Genomic DNA, 16,476 nt, shown 5'->3' with positions numbered 1-16,476 from the left:
TCGAGTGGAACTCGTTCTTCAATCGAGACAACTTTTGTATTTGTGGCGCAACTCCGAAGGAGAAGGTAGCAGTCGACCTGCACCTCGTCGTCCTTGCGGGTCGAGATGGAGCGCACGTTGTGTTTGTGGCGAAGCTCCGAAGGAGAAGGTGGCAGTCGACCTGCACCTCGTCGTCCTTGTGGATTGGTATGGAGCGCACGTTGTATTTGTGGCGAAGCTCCCAAGGAGAAGGCGGCAGTTGACCTGCACCTCGTCGTCCTTGTGGATTGGGATGGAGCGCATGTTGTATTTGTGGCGAAGCTCCGAAGGAGAAGGTGGCAGTCGACCTGCACCTTGTCTTCCTTGCGGATTGGGATGTGTTTCGTACTTAGGCAAGTACTGGATTGCAGCTAAGCCTCTGAGTGGGAGGGTCGCTCTCCACTCGGTAGGATTTTTCAAACTTAGGCAAGTACTGGACTGCAGCTAAGCCCCCGAGTGGGAGGGTCGCTCTCCACTCGGTAGGATTTTTCAAACTTAGGCGAGTACTGGACTGCAGCTAAGCCCCCGAGTGGGAGGGTCGCTCTCCACTCGGTAGGATTTTTCAAACTTAGGCGAGTACTGGACTGCAGCTAAGCCCCCGAGTGGGAGGGTCGCTCTCTACTCAGTAGGATTTTCAAACTTAGGTGAGTACTGGACTGCAGCTAAGCCCCCGAGTGGGAGGGTCGCTCTCCACTCGGTAGGATTTTTCAAACTTAGGCGAGTACTGGACTGCAGCTAAGCCCCCAAGTGGGAGGCTGGCTCACCACTCGGTAGGATTTTCAGATACTTAGGCGAGTACTGGACTGCAGCTAAGCCCCCAAGTGGGAGGCTGGCTCACCACTCGGTAGGATTTTCAAATGCTTATGCGAGTACTGGACTGCAGCTAAGCCCCCAAGTGGGAGGCTGTCTCACCACTCGGTAGGATTTTCAAATACTTAGGCGAGTACTGGACTGCAGCTAAGCCCCCGAGTGGGAGGCTGGCTCACCACTCGGTAGGATTTTCAAATACTTAGGCGAGTACGGGACTGCAGCTAAGCCCCCGAGTGGGAGGCTGGCTCACCACTCGGTAGGATTTTCAAATACTTAGGCGAGTACTGGACTGCAACTAAGCCCCCGAGTGGGAGGCTGGCTCACCGCTCGGTAGGATTTTCAAATACTTAGGTGAGTACTGGACTGCAGCTAAGCCCCCGAGTGGGAGGCTGGCTCACCACTCGGTAGGATTTTCAAATACTTAGGCGAGTACGGGACTGCAGCTAAGCCCCCGAGTGGGAGGCTGGCTCACCACTCGGTAGGATTTTCAAATACTTAGGCGAGTACTGGACTGCAACTAAGCCCCCGAGTGGGAGGCTGGCTCACCGCTCGGTAGGATTTTCAAATACTTAGGCGAGTACTGGACTGCAGCTAAGCCCCTGAGTGGGATGCTGGCTCACCACTCGGTAGGATTTTCGAATAATTAGGTGAAACGGGTTCGCAGCTAAGCCCCCGAGTGGGAGGCTGGCTCACCACTCGGTAGGAAATTATTTTTACAAACTTAGGCGAAATGGATTCGCAGCTAAGCCACCCACTGGGGGATTTCTCACGCAAACAAAAACAATAACAATCACTGGGAAAATTATAACGCTCTTGTCTTTGATAAATAAACTACAGAAGTTTTTCTTATTACTTCTCATCCGAGTGAGAATTCAAGTATAAAAGGGGCGGAGCAGCTCCGCATTCCAGGCTCATGGCTCATCAATCTGGCGATCGACATTATAAAGGTGGTACGCTCCATTGTGGAGGACTCTGGTGACTATGAAGGGACCTTCCCAAGTAGGAGCGAGTTTGTGTGGTTTCTGTTGATCCACTCGGAGGACCAAGTCTCCTTCTTGGAAGGCTCGACTCTTCACATTTCTAGCATGGAATCGACGCAAGTCTTGCTGATAGATGGTCGATCGGATCATGGCCATTTCTCTTTCTTCTTCTAGGAGGTCGACTACGTCCTGCCGGGCTTGTTCTGCTTCATCTTCAGAGTAGAGCTCGACTCGGGGTGCGTTGTGAAGCAGGTCACTCGGCAAAACTGCTTCGGCTCCGTAGACCAGAAAGAATGGGGTTCTTCCAGTCGATCGGTTCGGGGTTGTCCTCAATCCCCAAAGAACTGATGGAAGCTCGTCGACCCATGCACCTGCTGCGTGCTTGAGATCGCGCATCAGTCGGGGTTTCAGTCCTTTGAGAATTAAGCCGTTTGCTCTTTCCGCTTGTCCATTCGACTGGGGGTGAGCGACTGAAGCGTAGTCGACTCGTGTGCCTTGAGAGGCGCAAAAGGCTCTGAATTTGTCGGAATCGAAGTTTGACCCATTGTCAGTGATGATGCTGTGCGGAACTCCATATCTGAATATCAACTCTCTGATGAAACTGATAGCAGTGCAAGCATCAAGATTCTTGATAGGCTTAGCTTCAATCCATTTGGTGAACTTGTCGACTGCTACTAGCACATGAGTGAAGCCGCTCCTGCCCGTTCTCAGTGGTCCAACCATGTCCAGTCCCCAAACAGCGAAGGGCCAGACGAGTGGAATGGTTTTCAGGGCTGACGCGGGTTTGTGCGACATATTGGAGTAAAACTGACATCCTTCACATTTGTCGACTATCTCTTTCGCCATTTCATTCGCTCTTGGCCAGTAGAATCCCGCTCGGTATGCTTTAGCCACAATGGTCCGAGAGGACGCATGATGACCACAGGTCCCCGAGTGGATATCATCAAGGATTATCTGACCTTCTTCTGGTGTTATACACTTCTGACTGACTCCAGTCGCGCTTTCTCTATACAACTGTCCCTTTATGACTGTAAAGGCCTTGGATCGATGGACGATCTGTCGAGCCTCTTCTTCGTCCTCTGGGAGTTCTTTCCTTAGGATGTACGCGATGTACGGTACCGTCCAGTCGGGAGTGATGACCAAAACTTCCATGATCAGGTCGACCACAGCTGGAACTTCAACTTCAATCGGATCCGTGGCACTTTTTGGCTGCGGGGCTTCTTCAGTGAAGGGATCCTCCTGAACTGATGGTGTGTGGATGTGTTCCAAAAACACATTGCTGGGAATGGCTTCTCTTTTGGAACCTATTTTCGCCAAATCATCAGCTGCTTGATTTTTCAGTCGGGGTATGTGATGAAGTTCTAACCCCTCGAATTTCTTCTCCAGCTTTCTCACTGCATTGCAATAACCAGTCATGGCCGGACTTCTGACGTCCCACTCTTTCATCACTTGATTAACCACCAAATCTGAGTCGCCATAGACCATGAGGCGACGGACGCCGAGTGAAATGGCCATGCGCAACCCATATAAAAGTGCTTCGTATTCTGCTTCGTTATTGGAGGAATCAAAGTGGATTTGAAGAACATATCTGAGCTTATCTCCTCGGGGGGAGACCAATACTACTCCGGCACCGGAACCATTCAGCATTTTGGAACCGTCGAAGAACATGGTCCAATGCTCCGAGTGAACCTGAGTCGGCAGTTGTTGTTCAATCCACTCGGCGACGAAATCTGCTATTGCTTGGGACTTGATAGCTTTCTTTGCCTCAAACTTGATATCTAGAGGAAGGAGTTCAATCGCCCATTTTGCCACTCGACCAGTTGCATCTCTGTTGTGCAGGATCTCTGACAATGGAGCGTCGCTGACGACCGTAATGGAATGATCAGAGAAGTAGTGAGCAACCTTCTTTGTGGTCATATAAATCCCATATACAAGCTTCTGATAATGAGGATATCTTTGCTTCGACGGGGTCAAAACTTCAGAAACATAAATACTGGGCGCTGAACTTTGAAGGCTTTTCCTTCTTCTTCCCGCTCGACCGTAAGTACCGTACTGACGACTTGTCCTGTGGCTGCGATGTAAAGCAGCAAAGGCTCTTTGCTGATTGGGGCAGCAAGCACCGGCTGGGTGGAGAGCAGAGCTTTGAGCTCTGCAAACGCTGCATCAGCTTCAGGAGTCCACTCGAATTTGTCTGACTTCTTCATCAATCGGTAAAGAGGCAATGCCTTTTCACATAAACGAGAGATGAATCGACTTAAAGCGGCCAAGCAACCAGTAAGCTTCTGGACGTCGTGCACGCGCACAGGACATTTCATCCGGAGTATAGTACTGACTTTTTCTGGATTGGCGTCGATTCCCCGTTCGGAAACGAGAAAACCGAGTAACTTTCCGCCAGGAACTCCGAATGTGCACTTTGATGGATTAAGCTTGATATCATACCTCCTGAGGTTGGCAATGGTTTCAGCAAGGTCAGTCAGCAGGCCGGAACCCTTCCGTGACTTGACCACAATATCATCCATGTATGCTTCCACATTCCGACTGATTTGAGTGAGCAAACACTTCTGAATCATCCTCATGAATGTGGCTCCGGCATTCTTGAGGCCGAATGGCATGGTAACATAACAGAAGCACCTGAATGGAGTGATGAAAGCTGTTTTGATCTCGTCAAGTCCATACAGACGGATCTGATGGTACCCGGAATAGGCGTCTAAAAAAGACAGTCGCTCACATCCCGCAGTCGAGTCGACTATCTGGTCAATGTGGGGGAGAGGAAAATGATCTTTCGGGCAGGCCCGATTGATATGTTTAAAGCAATGCACATGCGAAGTGACTTGTCCTTCTTGGGGACCATGACAACGTTGGTGAGCCACTCGGAGTGGTAAATCTCTCGGATGAACTCTGCTGCTAAGAGCCGAGCCACCTCCTCACCAATAGCCTTCCTCTTCTGGACGACGGACCGTCAGAGATGTTCTTTGACGGGTTTCACTTTCGAGTCGACTCGTAGGCGGTGCTCAGCCAGCCCCCTGGGAACACCCGGCATGTTAGAAGGCTTCCATGCGAAGATGTCCCAGTTCTCACAGAGGAACTGGATGAGTGCTTCTTCCTATTTTGAGTCGAGTGTTGTTGAGATATGAGTCGGAGCAGCACTGGGATCGGTCAGGTGAATGTGAACCGGCTTCGTTTCACTAGACGACTGAAAAACTGATTCTGTAGCGGGCTTCTTGGCTCGCAACAAATCACCCGGGTTTGCAGTCTTCTGGTACTCCTGCAGCTCCACCACTGCCATCTGAGCATCAGCGATCTTTGAGCCTTTCTGAAAACACTCTTCTGCTTTCTTCCGATTGCCCGTAACAGTGATCACACCTTTGGGACCAGGCATCTTCAATTTGAGATACACATAACATGGTCGAGCCATGAAGCGTGCGTAAGCTGGCCTGCCCAAAATAGCATGATAAGCACTCTGGAAATCCACAACTTCGAACGTCAACTTTTCTTTGCGGTAATTCTTGGAATCACCGAAAACCACATCAAGAGCAATTTGGCCGAGTGACTCAGCCTTCTTCCCAGGAATGACTCCATGGAAACTCATGTTGCTGGTACTGAGTCTGGACATCGGAATGCCCATCCCTTTCAACGTCTCAGCATACAGTATGTTCAAACCACTGCCACCATCCATCAAGACTTTGGTCAGTCGAGTGCCTTCAACAACTGGGTCGACCACCAAAGCTTGCCTCCCAGGGGTGGGAATGTGCGTTGGGTGATCGGACTAGTCGAATGTGATGGCAGTCTGAGACCACTTCAGATAACTGGGTGTCGCCGGAGCAACCATATTCACCTCACGGTTGATAACTTTCAGTCGACTTTTGCTTTCAACATCAGCAAAAATCATCAAGGTGGAATTGACCTGGGGGTATCCATCATCACTGTCTTTCTTGTCCTCAACTTTGTCCGACTCCTTTTCCTTATCTTTGGGCTGTTTGCCCTGGAACTGCTGGATCAAGAGCCGACACTGTCGAGTGGTATGTTTCGGGTAAATGAGCTTACCCTCTTCATCTTTCTTGGTGTGGATGTGACATGGCAAATCCAACAGATCATTTCTGTCTTGATCTTTAACTTTCTTGGGGTTCCAAGGCCCTTTGGGTTTCCCCTTAAACTTTCCTTGAGTTATAGCCAAGGCTTCCCCAGGAGCAGCTGGCTCGGCTTTCCGCTTCTGTTTCCGATTGGAATTTCCTCCTCTGGTTTCTTGGGCGAATGACTTGTGCTTGCCACTCCGGAGTTGATCCTCATCTTCACCATTAGCATACTTGGTGGCAATCTCCATCATCCAATTCAGAGACATGTCTCCGGTTCGACTGAATTTCAGATTCAGTTCTCTGTACTTGACGCCTTCTTTGAAGGCACAGACTGCTTGGTGATCAGGCACATTCTCTACCGTGTGATGTAACCTGATCCATCTCTGGATGTAATCCCTCAAGGTTTCATCTGGCTTCTGCACGCAAGACCGCAGTTCCGTCAGTCCTGCCAGTCGCTTGCATGTTCCTTCAAATGTAGTGACAAACACTCGGGCGAGATCTTCCCAAGTGTAAATGCTGCTGGGTGCTAACTGATTTAGTCACGCTCTGGCTGAGCCCTCCAACATGAGAGGTAGGTGCTTCATGGCCACTTCATCATTGCCACCGCCAATCTGGACAGCCACTCGTTAGTCTTCAAGCCAAGTGTCAGGACCCCGACTCAATGCCACATCGATCTAGCATGTAACACCTCATATCACTTTGCGGCCTCACGCACGGTATTCCCACAGGTGTCGCCTTACCTTTGCACGGGACCGTTTGCGCCTTTTGGCACACGTATATGACAGTGTCGCTAGCATCCATATGATAAGGAGCCCGGGCTGACATGGCTAGTCGTAAACCCAAAGTGGCACAGACTTACAGGGACAGGCATCCATGACCCAGCATCGAACGTGTCGGTCATCAGCGAGTGAATCCAGGCTGTAGCACTGGGCTAGCAGGACTCCGGTGAACCGGGCTGTAGCGGGCTAACAGGACTCTGGTATTCATCGCGTGACATTTCCCCGAAGGGACAGACACAGGAACGAAGAAGGACACATGCCGGCTAGCCTAAGTGTTCCGGAGCAGTAGCAAGCTACCATGGCTCAGTGAAACACTAGGAGACATTTCCCCGTAAGAGAGGCTACTAAAGATAAACAACTAGATGGTCAGATCCCACACATACCAAGCATTTCAATAACATACACACAATATGCTCGATATGTGCAAATACAACATGGCATCACAACATGACTCTACGACTCAAGTATTTATTCAATAGGCTCCGAGGAGCGAGATATTACAAACATGGGTCTCATGACCCAACACTCAGAGCATACAAATCAAAGCACATGCGGAAGCTATCATGTCTGGGTACAGACATCTATAACTGAAAAAGGCTGAGAAGCCTGACTATCTACCAGATCCTGCCGAGGCACAAGATCGTAGCTGAGGTAACAAGCTAAACGTCGAAGACCACGCGGAAATACTAGCGAGACTGAAGTCTCTCTGCAAAAACATAAAATAGGCAAACGTGAGTACAAATGTACCCAGCAAGACTTACATCAGAACTAACTATATATGCATCATTATCATCAGGGGGATGGTGGGGTTTAACTGCAGCAAGCCAGCTTTGACTCGGTGGCTATCCTGAACTACGACTGCAATGTAACTCTTTTGAGGTGGCGCACACGAGTCCACGTATTCACCATATCAATACACCACTATGGATCCGCTCCCGTCTCCCTACGAGAACGCCATCCATAGCACTCACGCTTATCTTGCGTATTTTAGAGTATCCACTTTCACTTGTCTATGAACTGATATAAGCAACCCAGAAGTCCTTTTCCGCGGACACGGCTATTCGAATAGATCATATTAACCCTGCAGGGGTGTACTTCTTCACACACGCTCTCACCACTTACCGCCGTTTACACGACATGTACTCGGCAACCTTCAAGCGGAAGCCCAACGTGGGTGTCGGCCACGGCCTACCTAAACACTCAAGTCTCTAGTCCAGGTTTATCGCCTATTCGGGTTCCATCCATGAGGAGATCCGGCCGGAGTTTCGCTCACAGCCCCAAACGATGTGAACAGGGTTCCCGAGACACCAAACGGGCGCCCGGTACACCGTGCCACGTGCCTACCGCATCACAGCCCATCCCTACGGTCAGCGCTGCCCACGGCCTCCAGCATACTACAAACACCAGAAACTACTTGCAACTCCTGGACAGAGGACAAGGGTGATCAAGAAGCCGAGAGGGTCCATTGGTTTCGGGCCCAATGCGTGGTAGTAGCTGAATCATGGATCACAAACACAGAACTCAGTTCCTGAGGACGGCTTCAATGAGACAACCCACCATGTACTCCTACATGGCCTCTCACCGCTACCTTTACCAAATCGTGTTCACACACTTAGCTCACACACAGTAGGACATGTTCACACACCTCTGATTCATCCCCGATGAATCAGACCCGACTCAACCCTAAGCAGTAGCAGGCATGACAAACAAGCATGAATGAGTAGGCACAACAGGGCTCAAACAACTCCTACTCATGCTAGTGGGTTTCATCTATTTACTGTGGCAATGACAGGTCATGCAAAGGATAAAGGGGTTCAGCTACCGCAGCAAGTAACAGATGAATCGTTGTTGTCCTAATGCAGTAAAAGAGAGCAGGAGCGAGAGAGTGGGATTGTATCGGAATGAACAAGGGGGTTTTGCTTGCCTAGCACTTCTGAAGATAACATTGAGTCTTCATCAGTGTCAACGATCACAACGTCGGAACATCGTCTACCGGGAGGGAACAGATACCGGCAACAAAGAAGAACACAATCAATGCAATGCACAAAATGATGCATGCTATGACATGGCAATATGAATGTGTTTTGGGCTAGTGCAACTAGCAACAGATTAAATGAAGTTGGTTTGAATACAAGATTCAAATTCAAACTCCATATGTGATTATTCAAATGCCACTTAATTGATTTGTGCTAAACAGCAGCTATAAGTTGTTCTGACATGCATGAAAATGGTACAGATGGATTCCTTGAATTTTTCTGATAATTTTTCATATATAATTTATTTAATTTGGAGTTACGGTTAATTTTCTATGATTTTTAGAAGTTGTAGGCATTTTCTGGAATTTCCTGAATAATATTAAATCCAGAAATGATTATGGCGTCAGCACCACGTCACAGTGACGTCAGCAGGGTCAACTGGGCGCCCCAGGTCAAACCTGACCTGTGGGACCCGAGTGTCGGTGTCTAACTAAACTAACCTAGCTCAGTTAATACTAACCTAACTTAATTAGCCGGGCGGGGCCCGCATGTCAGTGGGAGAGAGGGGGGTCAAACCAGGTAGTGGGGTCAACCCACGCCGGTCATCGGATCAGCGGTCGCCGGTGTTTAGCCGCCGGCGAGCCCGACGCGGCGGCGAGAGTGGTTTTGGTCGTTTCGGCAACCAAACGAGCCGCGGAGGGTGGCTATGGGTAGCTGGGAACATGCTGCCACTTCTGGTGGAGTCGGTTGGGGTCGGGGCGGCCGGAATCGGCGCCGGCGACGACCTAGGTGGCCGCCGGAGTTCGGGCGAGGTCGGGGTTGGCGTTAGGGGGCACGGGAGGGGAAGCTGGTGTGTGTGTTAGGTTCCTGGTGAGGTGTGGAGCACGTTGCCGTGCTCGGTAGCTAGCTCCGGTGGCTCTGGCCTTGTCTGCGTCATCGCCGGCGGCGAGGAGCGCGGGGAGGAGGGAAATGGAAGAGGAGCTCACAGCGGATCCGGTAGAGGCAACGGCGAGGCCGGGGAGGGGCTGGAGCTCGCGAATCCTCGAAAGTTCGCCGGCGGCCGAAGGTTGGGGACGAGCTCCGGGAAGACGCTACAGGGCTCCCGCGGTCGAATGGGTTGGTGTAGAATACGCAGAAGGCGATGGCGGTTCCTCTGAACTCATCGGAGAGGCACGGGGTGGACGGTGGCCGCGGTGATGCTCGTCGGCGGCGGCGGGTGTGTTCGGTGGCTGTGCGCGAGAGAGCCAGAGGAGGAGCGGAGCTCGGGGAGAGAGTGAGAGGCCTGGGGGGGCGCGTGGCTGTCTCCGTGGCACTAGAAGGGCCTCGAGGGCGTGAGGCAGGCAGGGAGGAGGCCACGGCGTCGCTAGCGCTCTCGCCACGCACCTGCCTGTCCTCCTGGCAGGAGGAAGAAGACCACACAGCCCCTGGTGGGCTGGGCCTCTTCTGCCAGGTAAAGCCCAGGTGAGGTTTCTGTCTTTCTCTCTTATTTCTGTTTTTTTTTATTTTCTGCAATTTGTTTTTGATTTGATTTAAAATATCAAATCATTTAATAAAATCCTGGAAACAGTTATGGGTGCTTTCTGAATTATTTCAGTGACCCTTAACAATTTCCAACATTTATTTGAACATTTAAATTATTTATAGTATTTAAATGCCCAAAGTCAAATACAATATGGTTTACTCAAAAATCCAAAAAATGTCTTGGAAAAATATCCATCATCTCTGGAAATGGTTTTCACCCTTTTCCATTAATCTTGAACATTTTTGCAAACCACTTTGGGTTCTTTGAAAATATTTGAATTGAACCTAGTTAAAATTATTATCTGCTAGGGTTTGAACATCCCCATTTCAAGTTTCATGAACTTTAAACATGATGCATGAATGCCTTAATGCAACTAATGACAAACAAATTCTAGGGCTGTGACACCAAGTATCGGGCTTGGACTCACCGGTGAACTTACTGACTCCAGTCGCCAACCTGAAGTTGGGAGGAATCACAGCGGCCCTGATGGCTCTACTAAAGCACTCTGGCCCTGAAACATGTACTCTACTGCTGGTAGGTGCATCTCTGTCATGACCTTCTCAGTGAGCTCTGTTCCTGTCGACCAAACCTTGAACGAGAATGGATCTCGCATCAAAGCCTGGTTCTCTGGGGTCGACTGGAATCCTTCGCCCAACACTATGAGGGCGCCTATCATCCTGCTGTCGAGGCACATATGATCCACTCCTCGGGGGAGGGGTGGGCACTCGACGTCGATCGTCACGATCGAATCGGGTGATCATACTGCTCATGGTTTCCGTACTGATCACGCCGGTCCCCACGTCCCTCACACCTCGGGGGCGATCTTGGACTATGAGCCGATTGGACTGTGTCTACAGCAATGGATCTGCTATGAATCCTGTTCCGCGACTGTGAAACAGCGGAATTCTGGTCTCCTGCTGCCCGGAGCAACACTCTGATCTGCAGCAAGCCTCTGCCAGCCTCTGATTGGGAAGGCTGGATCGACTCTGCTATACGGGCTGCAATTGCTAAATTATGAATCGGAGTTCGATATACCTGCGGGGGCGGAAAGAGCTAACGTCGACTGGATTCTGGAATCCGTTGTCACGCACGCTCGTCGAGTGCTCGCTGGAGGTTCTCTAGTCGAGTGCGCTCAGCCAAGTTTGCCAGGCGCGCGTCCTCCAAGGCACGAGCCTCGGGGGTTTCTCCAACGATAGGAGTGTGCAGTGCATCCATGTTCCGGCGACGAAATTCTTCTCTCTGCAGCGACGTGAGAGGCTCGGGGAGATATTCCTCATGGGGATGCGACGGGTCGCCTCCACCTGCGCCTCCGTCAGTGCGGGGAAAACCGGGAGGACTGCGTGGTCCATTGACCATCAGAACCTCCGCCGCCGGATCACTACTGTCGCACTCGGATGCGGTCTCTGCGGAGCTAGTCGACAGGTTGAATAGGCCGTAGAGGGATTCGTCGGGCTCGATCGCCATGACTTGAGGGGTGGCCGACTGGCGTTCCACCGTGTGTCTCACCCACCGCTGAAGTCTCGACCGACCGGAGCGCTTGCGCCGGCGGGAAACGGGGAGGGAGGACAACACAGGGGCCGACCGATAATGGGTCGACGGTTGCTGCAAGAGGACGCCACGAACGCACGCGCGAAAATTCCTATAAATATAGAAACCCACGAAAAGAAACCTAGATCGGGAGTTTCGCCTCCGCAAGCCTCTGTAGCCACCAAAAACCAATCGGGACCCTGTTCCGGCACCCTGCTGGAGGGGGGATCCATCACCGGTGGCCATCTTCATCATCCCGGTGCTCTCCATGACGAGGAGGGAGTAGTTCACCCTCGGGGCTGAGGGTGTGTACCAGTAGCTATGTGTTTGATCTCTCTCTCTCTCTCTCTCTCTCTCGTGTTCTTGATATGGCACAATCTTGATGTACCGCAAGCTTTGGTATTATAGTTGGATCTTATGATGTTTCTCCCCCTCTATCTCCTTGTGGTGAATTGAGTTTTCCCTTTGAAGTTATCTTATCGGATTAAGTCTTTAATGATTTGAGAATACTTGATGTATGTCTTTCATGTGCTTATCTGTGGTGACAATGGGATATTCACGTGATCAACTTGATGTATGTTTTGGTGATCAACTTACGAGTTCTGTGACCTTGTGAACTTATGCATAGGGGTTGGCACATGTTTTCGTCTTAACTCTCCGGTAGAAACTTTGAGGCACTCTTTGAAGTTCTTTGTGTTGGTTGAATAGATGAATCTGAGATTGTGTGATGCATATCGTACAATCATACCCGCGGATACTTGAGGTGACATTGGAGTATCTAGCTGACATTAGGGTTTTAGTTGATTTGTGTCTTAAGGTGTTATTTTACTACAAACTCTAGTGCTGTTTGTGACACTTATAGGAATAGCCAATGGATTGATCAGAAAGAATAACTTTGAGGTGGTTTCGTACCCTACAATAATTTCTTCGTTTGTTCTCCGCTATTACTGACTTTGGAGTGACTCTTTGTTGCATGTTGAGGGATTGTTATATGATCCAATTATGTTATTATTGTTGAGAGAACTTGCACTAGTGAAAGTATGAACCCTAGGCCTTGTTTGAACGCATTGCAATACCGTTTTCGCTTACTTTTATCGTTAGTTACCGTGCTGTTTTTATAATTTCAGATTATAAAAACCTATATCTACCATCCATATTGCACTTGTATCACCATCTCTTCGCCGAACTAGTGCACCTATACAATTTAACATTGTATTGAGTGTGTTGGGGACACAAGAGACTCTTTGTTATTTGGTTGCAGGGTTGTTTGAGAGAGACCATCTTCATCCTTCGTCTCCCATGGATTGATAAACCTTGTGTCATTCACTTGAGGAAATTTACTAATGTCCTACAAACCTCTGCACTTGGAGGCCCAACAACATCTACAAGAAGAAGGTTGTGTAGTAGACATCAGTAGCAGGGTGCGTGCGCGCATCTGGAACTATGCTTCGCCAGCAAGTGCTGGTCGACGTACCTCTCGCAGCCGAAACTCTTGTAGACGCAGGGTACCTTGGAGGCATCGACCAGGCCGTCCATGAAACAGGAGTGGCTGTAGGGGACGTTGCGCCTGCTGAATATATGAGCAAGTTACTACGAGATTTAATCCGAATAAGCACAAAATAAATCATGACGGCTATAATGGAGATTAAACTAATCATGTGGGCTAGCATAGTAGATGAATAGATCGAATCTAGGACACAAACTAGAAACATGAATTCTACCACGATTTCGAACAGGAAGGGCAGAAACACATATGGTGCAACGGGAGAAGCACCACTGGCGTTGAGGTTGTCGCCCATGTTGTTGAGGAAGAGGTTGCCGAGGTCGGGGAAGAAGTCGTCGTCAGTGAAGTCGTCCCTGCCAGCAGTCGCGCGAGTGCGCTCCCCAAATTGCAACAATGCCCGCCGAATGGAGCGCATGAGGGAGTGGCTGTAGGGGACGTTGCGGCCGCCGAATGGAGCGCAAGATTAGCACACGAAGCAGTAGATGGTGCTCCTCCCTAGTCTCTATCTCTGCTCTTATCTCTACTGTTATAAAAAACCGAGTTGGTGACGACGGTGTGCCTGCCATCTTGTAATATAGACCGTCCGATCTATATCTGATGGATAGAAAGCAAACTATGACAATTTTAGAAAAGATACCCACACCTCTTTCCACATTTACAGATAAGGCCTTGCCTTGTTCATCTTTATCTCCCACAACCTCATTATTGAGCAATTAAAAAAGGAAGTCTCTGGAACAATCGGGCATGGTGGCCGCTACCGGTGCCGTCCATCCCCATGCCTCTGCCCAGTCCGACCACCAGTCACCACCACGCCCCACTCCTCCTCATCTTATCATTTTTTGATGAAATTCCCGAGATACCATTTTTTCGATAAAATTCTCGAGATATCATTAGTTTTTACACATGGGATTACTCCTGCATGGGTCAATCACAATAGGTGTTTTGTAAAAAAAATGCATCTTGATGTTCCATGCATTACACGGGCATCTTGCTAGTTTTCTGCATATAATTCCAAACACCACATAGACACGGTCTTTGACCATTTTACAACTATGTTAGTATCATTGTTATTGAAGGTTTATGTTTGGATGCGTGTGATAGAATTGAAGATTGTCGATGAGAGAGAGATCAGGAGTCCGGGAGAGGGGGAGGTCGCCTTTTATGCATCAAAGACTGATATAAAGCATGTTTCGATATAAACTTGCATTCAAATATTTAAATTGGAGGATATGTTGTCTGCAATCCACACATGACCGGAGATATGCGTATCATACAAGTTCATTAATTTGACTTTCAACATGTTCATGGAGTACTGTAATAGTGTACAACATGCTACTCGATTGAGGTGTTCAATTTTGGATTTAGTTCACTATTTTGACCTGGTGAACAAGCTATTTCATTGAATCGAGATATTTCATTTTGGGTTTCATTCCCGTTTTTGAGTGGGTCAACTATTTGTCATATAGTAAATCATTAGCAACGAGCATGTAAAAACACATTAGTCTTGAGCATCATCTTTCCATCTTAAAAAGAAGTGGCAAGCTAATATTTCAAAATTTGAATTGAATCTACTTGGTAAGGTAGACGTGGATGCTCATTCTCCCAAAATTTGAACGAACCGCTAAACACCCTCTGCTCGGTGGAATTCACCCGAGCAAATAAATGGGAGACGCAAAATTACCGGCCTATGTGCAACACACATCAATTGGCCCGTTGTACATCGAGGGTAGGTTCGTAACTTCATCCAAGCGCGCCTTCTCCTCGGCCGAAATGACATGTGCCGAATAATTCATAAACCATGGGCGGCCAAACACCCTCTCCTCGCCCAAAATCGCTCGCGCTGACTATTTCAAAACACGCACTCCTCGCCCGAAATCACTCATGCCCACTATTTCAAAACATGCCCTCCTCACTCGAAATCGCTCGCGCCCACTATTTCAAAACACGCCATCCTCGTCCGAAATTGCTCGCACCCACTATTTGGGAGAAGCAAAGCTACTCTACTATCCCCGACCCTCAGTACACAGACCCAATCCCAGAAGCCTAAAGGCAGGTGTAGAACTGTAACTCCCCCATATTTCAGACAAATGCGTCTGTAAGAGGTTCCCCCTCCCAATTCCCCATTCATACCTCATGGGCACCAAATCACCTTCTCCCCGCAAGCTTCCTTCTCCCCATCCGCAAAAGCTCAGCCCCTCCTCCATGGCGCCCCCACCGCACCAAATTCACTGCCGCCCTCCTCCCCCATGCCGGAGATGTTGTCTGTTTGCCCTCATGCATTGGACCGTGTGCCTCTTACTCCATGCTGCCGGCGCTGCATCGACGATGGTCGCGTGGACCATACCGGAGCCGATTCACTCCCGTCATTGTACACGGCGCCGGAGCGGCTCCAACTTCGGATGCGTCCAGGGCCCCAACGCTGCTTCCCCGTAGCCGTCGACCGTCGCGACATCTCTGCTTTCTTGCCGCCGGTAGCCACTGTCGGGGAACATAGCAGAAATTCAAAATTTTCCAACGTGTCACCAAGATCTATCTATGGAGAGACCAGCAACGAGTAGAAGGAGAGTGCATCTACATACCCTTGTAGATCGCTAAGCGGAAGCGTTCAAGTGAACGGGGTTGATGGAGTCGTACTCGTCGTGATTCAAATCACCGATGATCAAGTGCCGAACGGACGGCACCTCCGCGTTCAACACACGTACAGCCCGGTGACGTCTCCCACGCCTTGATCCAGCAAGGAGAGAGGGAGAGGTTGAGGAAGACTCCATCCAGCAGCAGCACAACGGCGTGGTGGTGATGGAGGAGCGTGGCAATCCTGCAGGGCTTCGCCAAGCACCTACGGGAGAGGAGGAGGTGTCACGGGAGGGAGGGAGGCGCCAAGGGCTCAGGTATGGATGCCCTCCCTCCCCTCCACTATATATAGGGGCAGGGGAGAGGGGGGAGGCGCAGCCTTGCCCCTTCCTCCAAGGAAGGGGTGCGGCTAAGAGGGGGGGAGGAGTCCATCCTCCCCAAGGCACCTCGGAGGTGCCTTCCCCCTTGAGGACTCTTCCCTCTAGGGTTCCCTAGGCGCATGGGCCTCTTGGGGCTGGTGCCCTTGGCCCATGTAGGCCAAGGCGCACCCCCTACAGCCCATGTGGCCCCCCGGGGCAGGTGGCCCCACCCGGTGGGCCCCCGGGACCGTTCCGGTGGTCCCGGTACAATACCGATGACCCCGAAACTTGTCCTGATGGCCGAAACAGGACTTCCTATATATAAATCTTTACCTCCGGACCATTCTGGAACTCCTC

The sequence above is a fragment of the Triticum aestivum genome, chromosome 2A (assembly GCF_018294505.1).
Source record: "Triticum aestivum cultivar Chinese Spring chromosome 2A, IWGSC CS RefSeq v2.1, whole genome shotgun sequence".
NCBI lineage: Eukaryota > Viridiplantae > Streptophyta > Magnoliopsida > Poales > Poaceae > Triticum > Triticum aestivum.
This window is presented reverse-complemented; position numbering follows the sequence as displayed.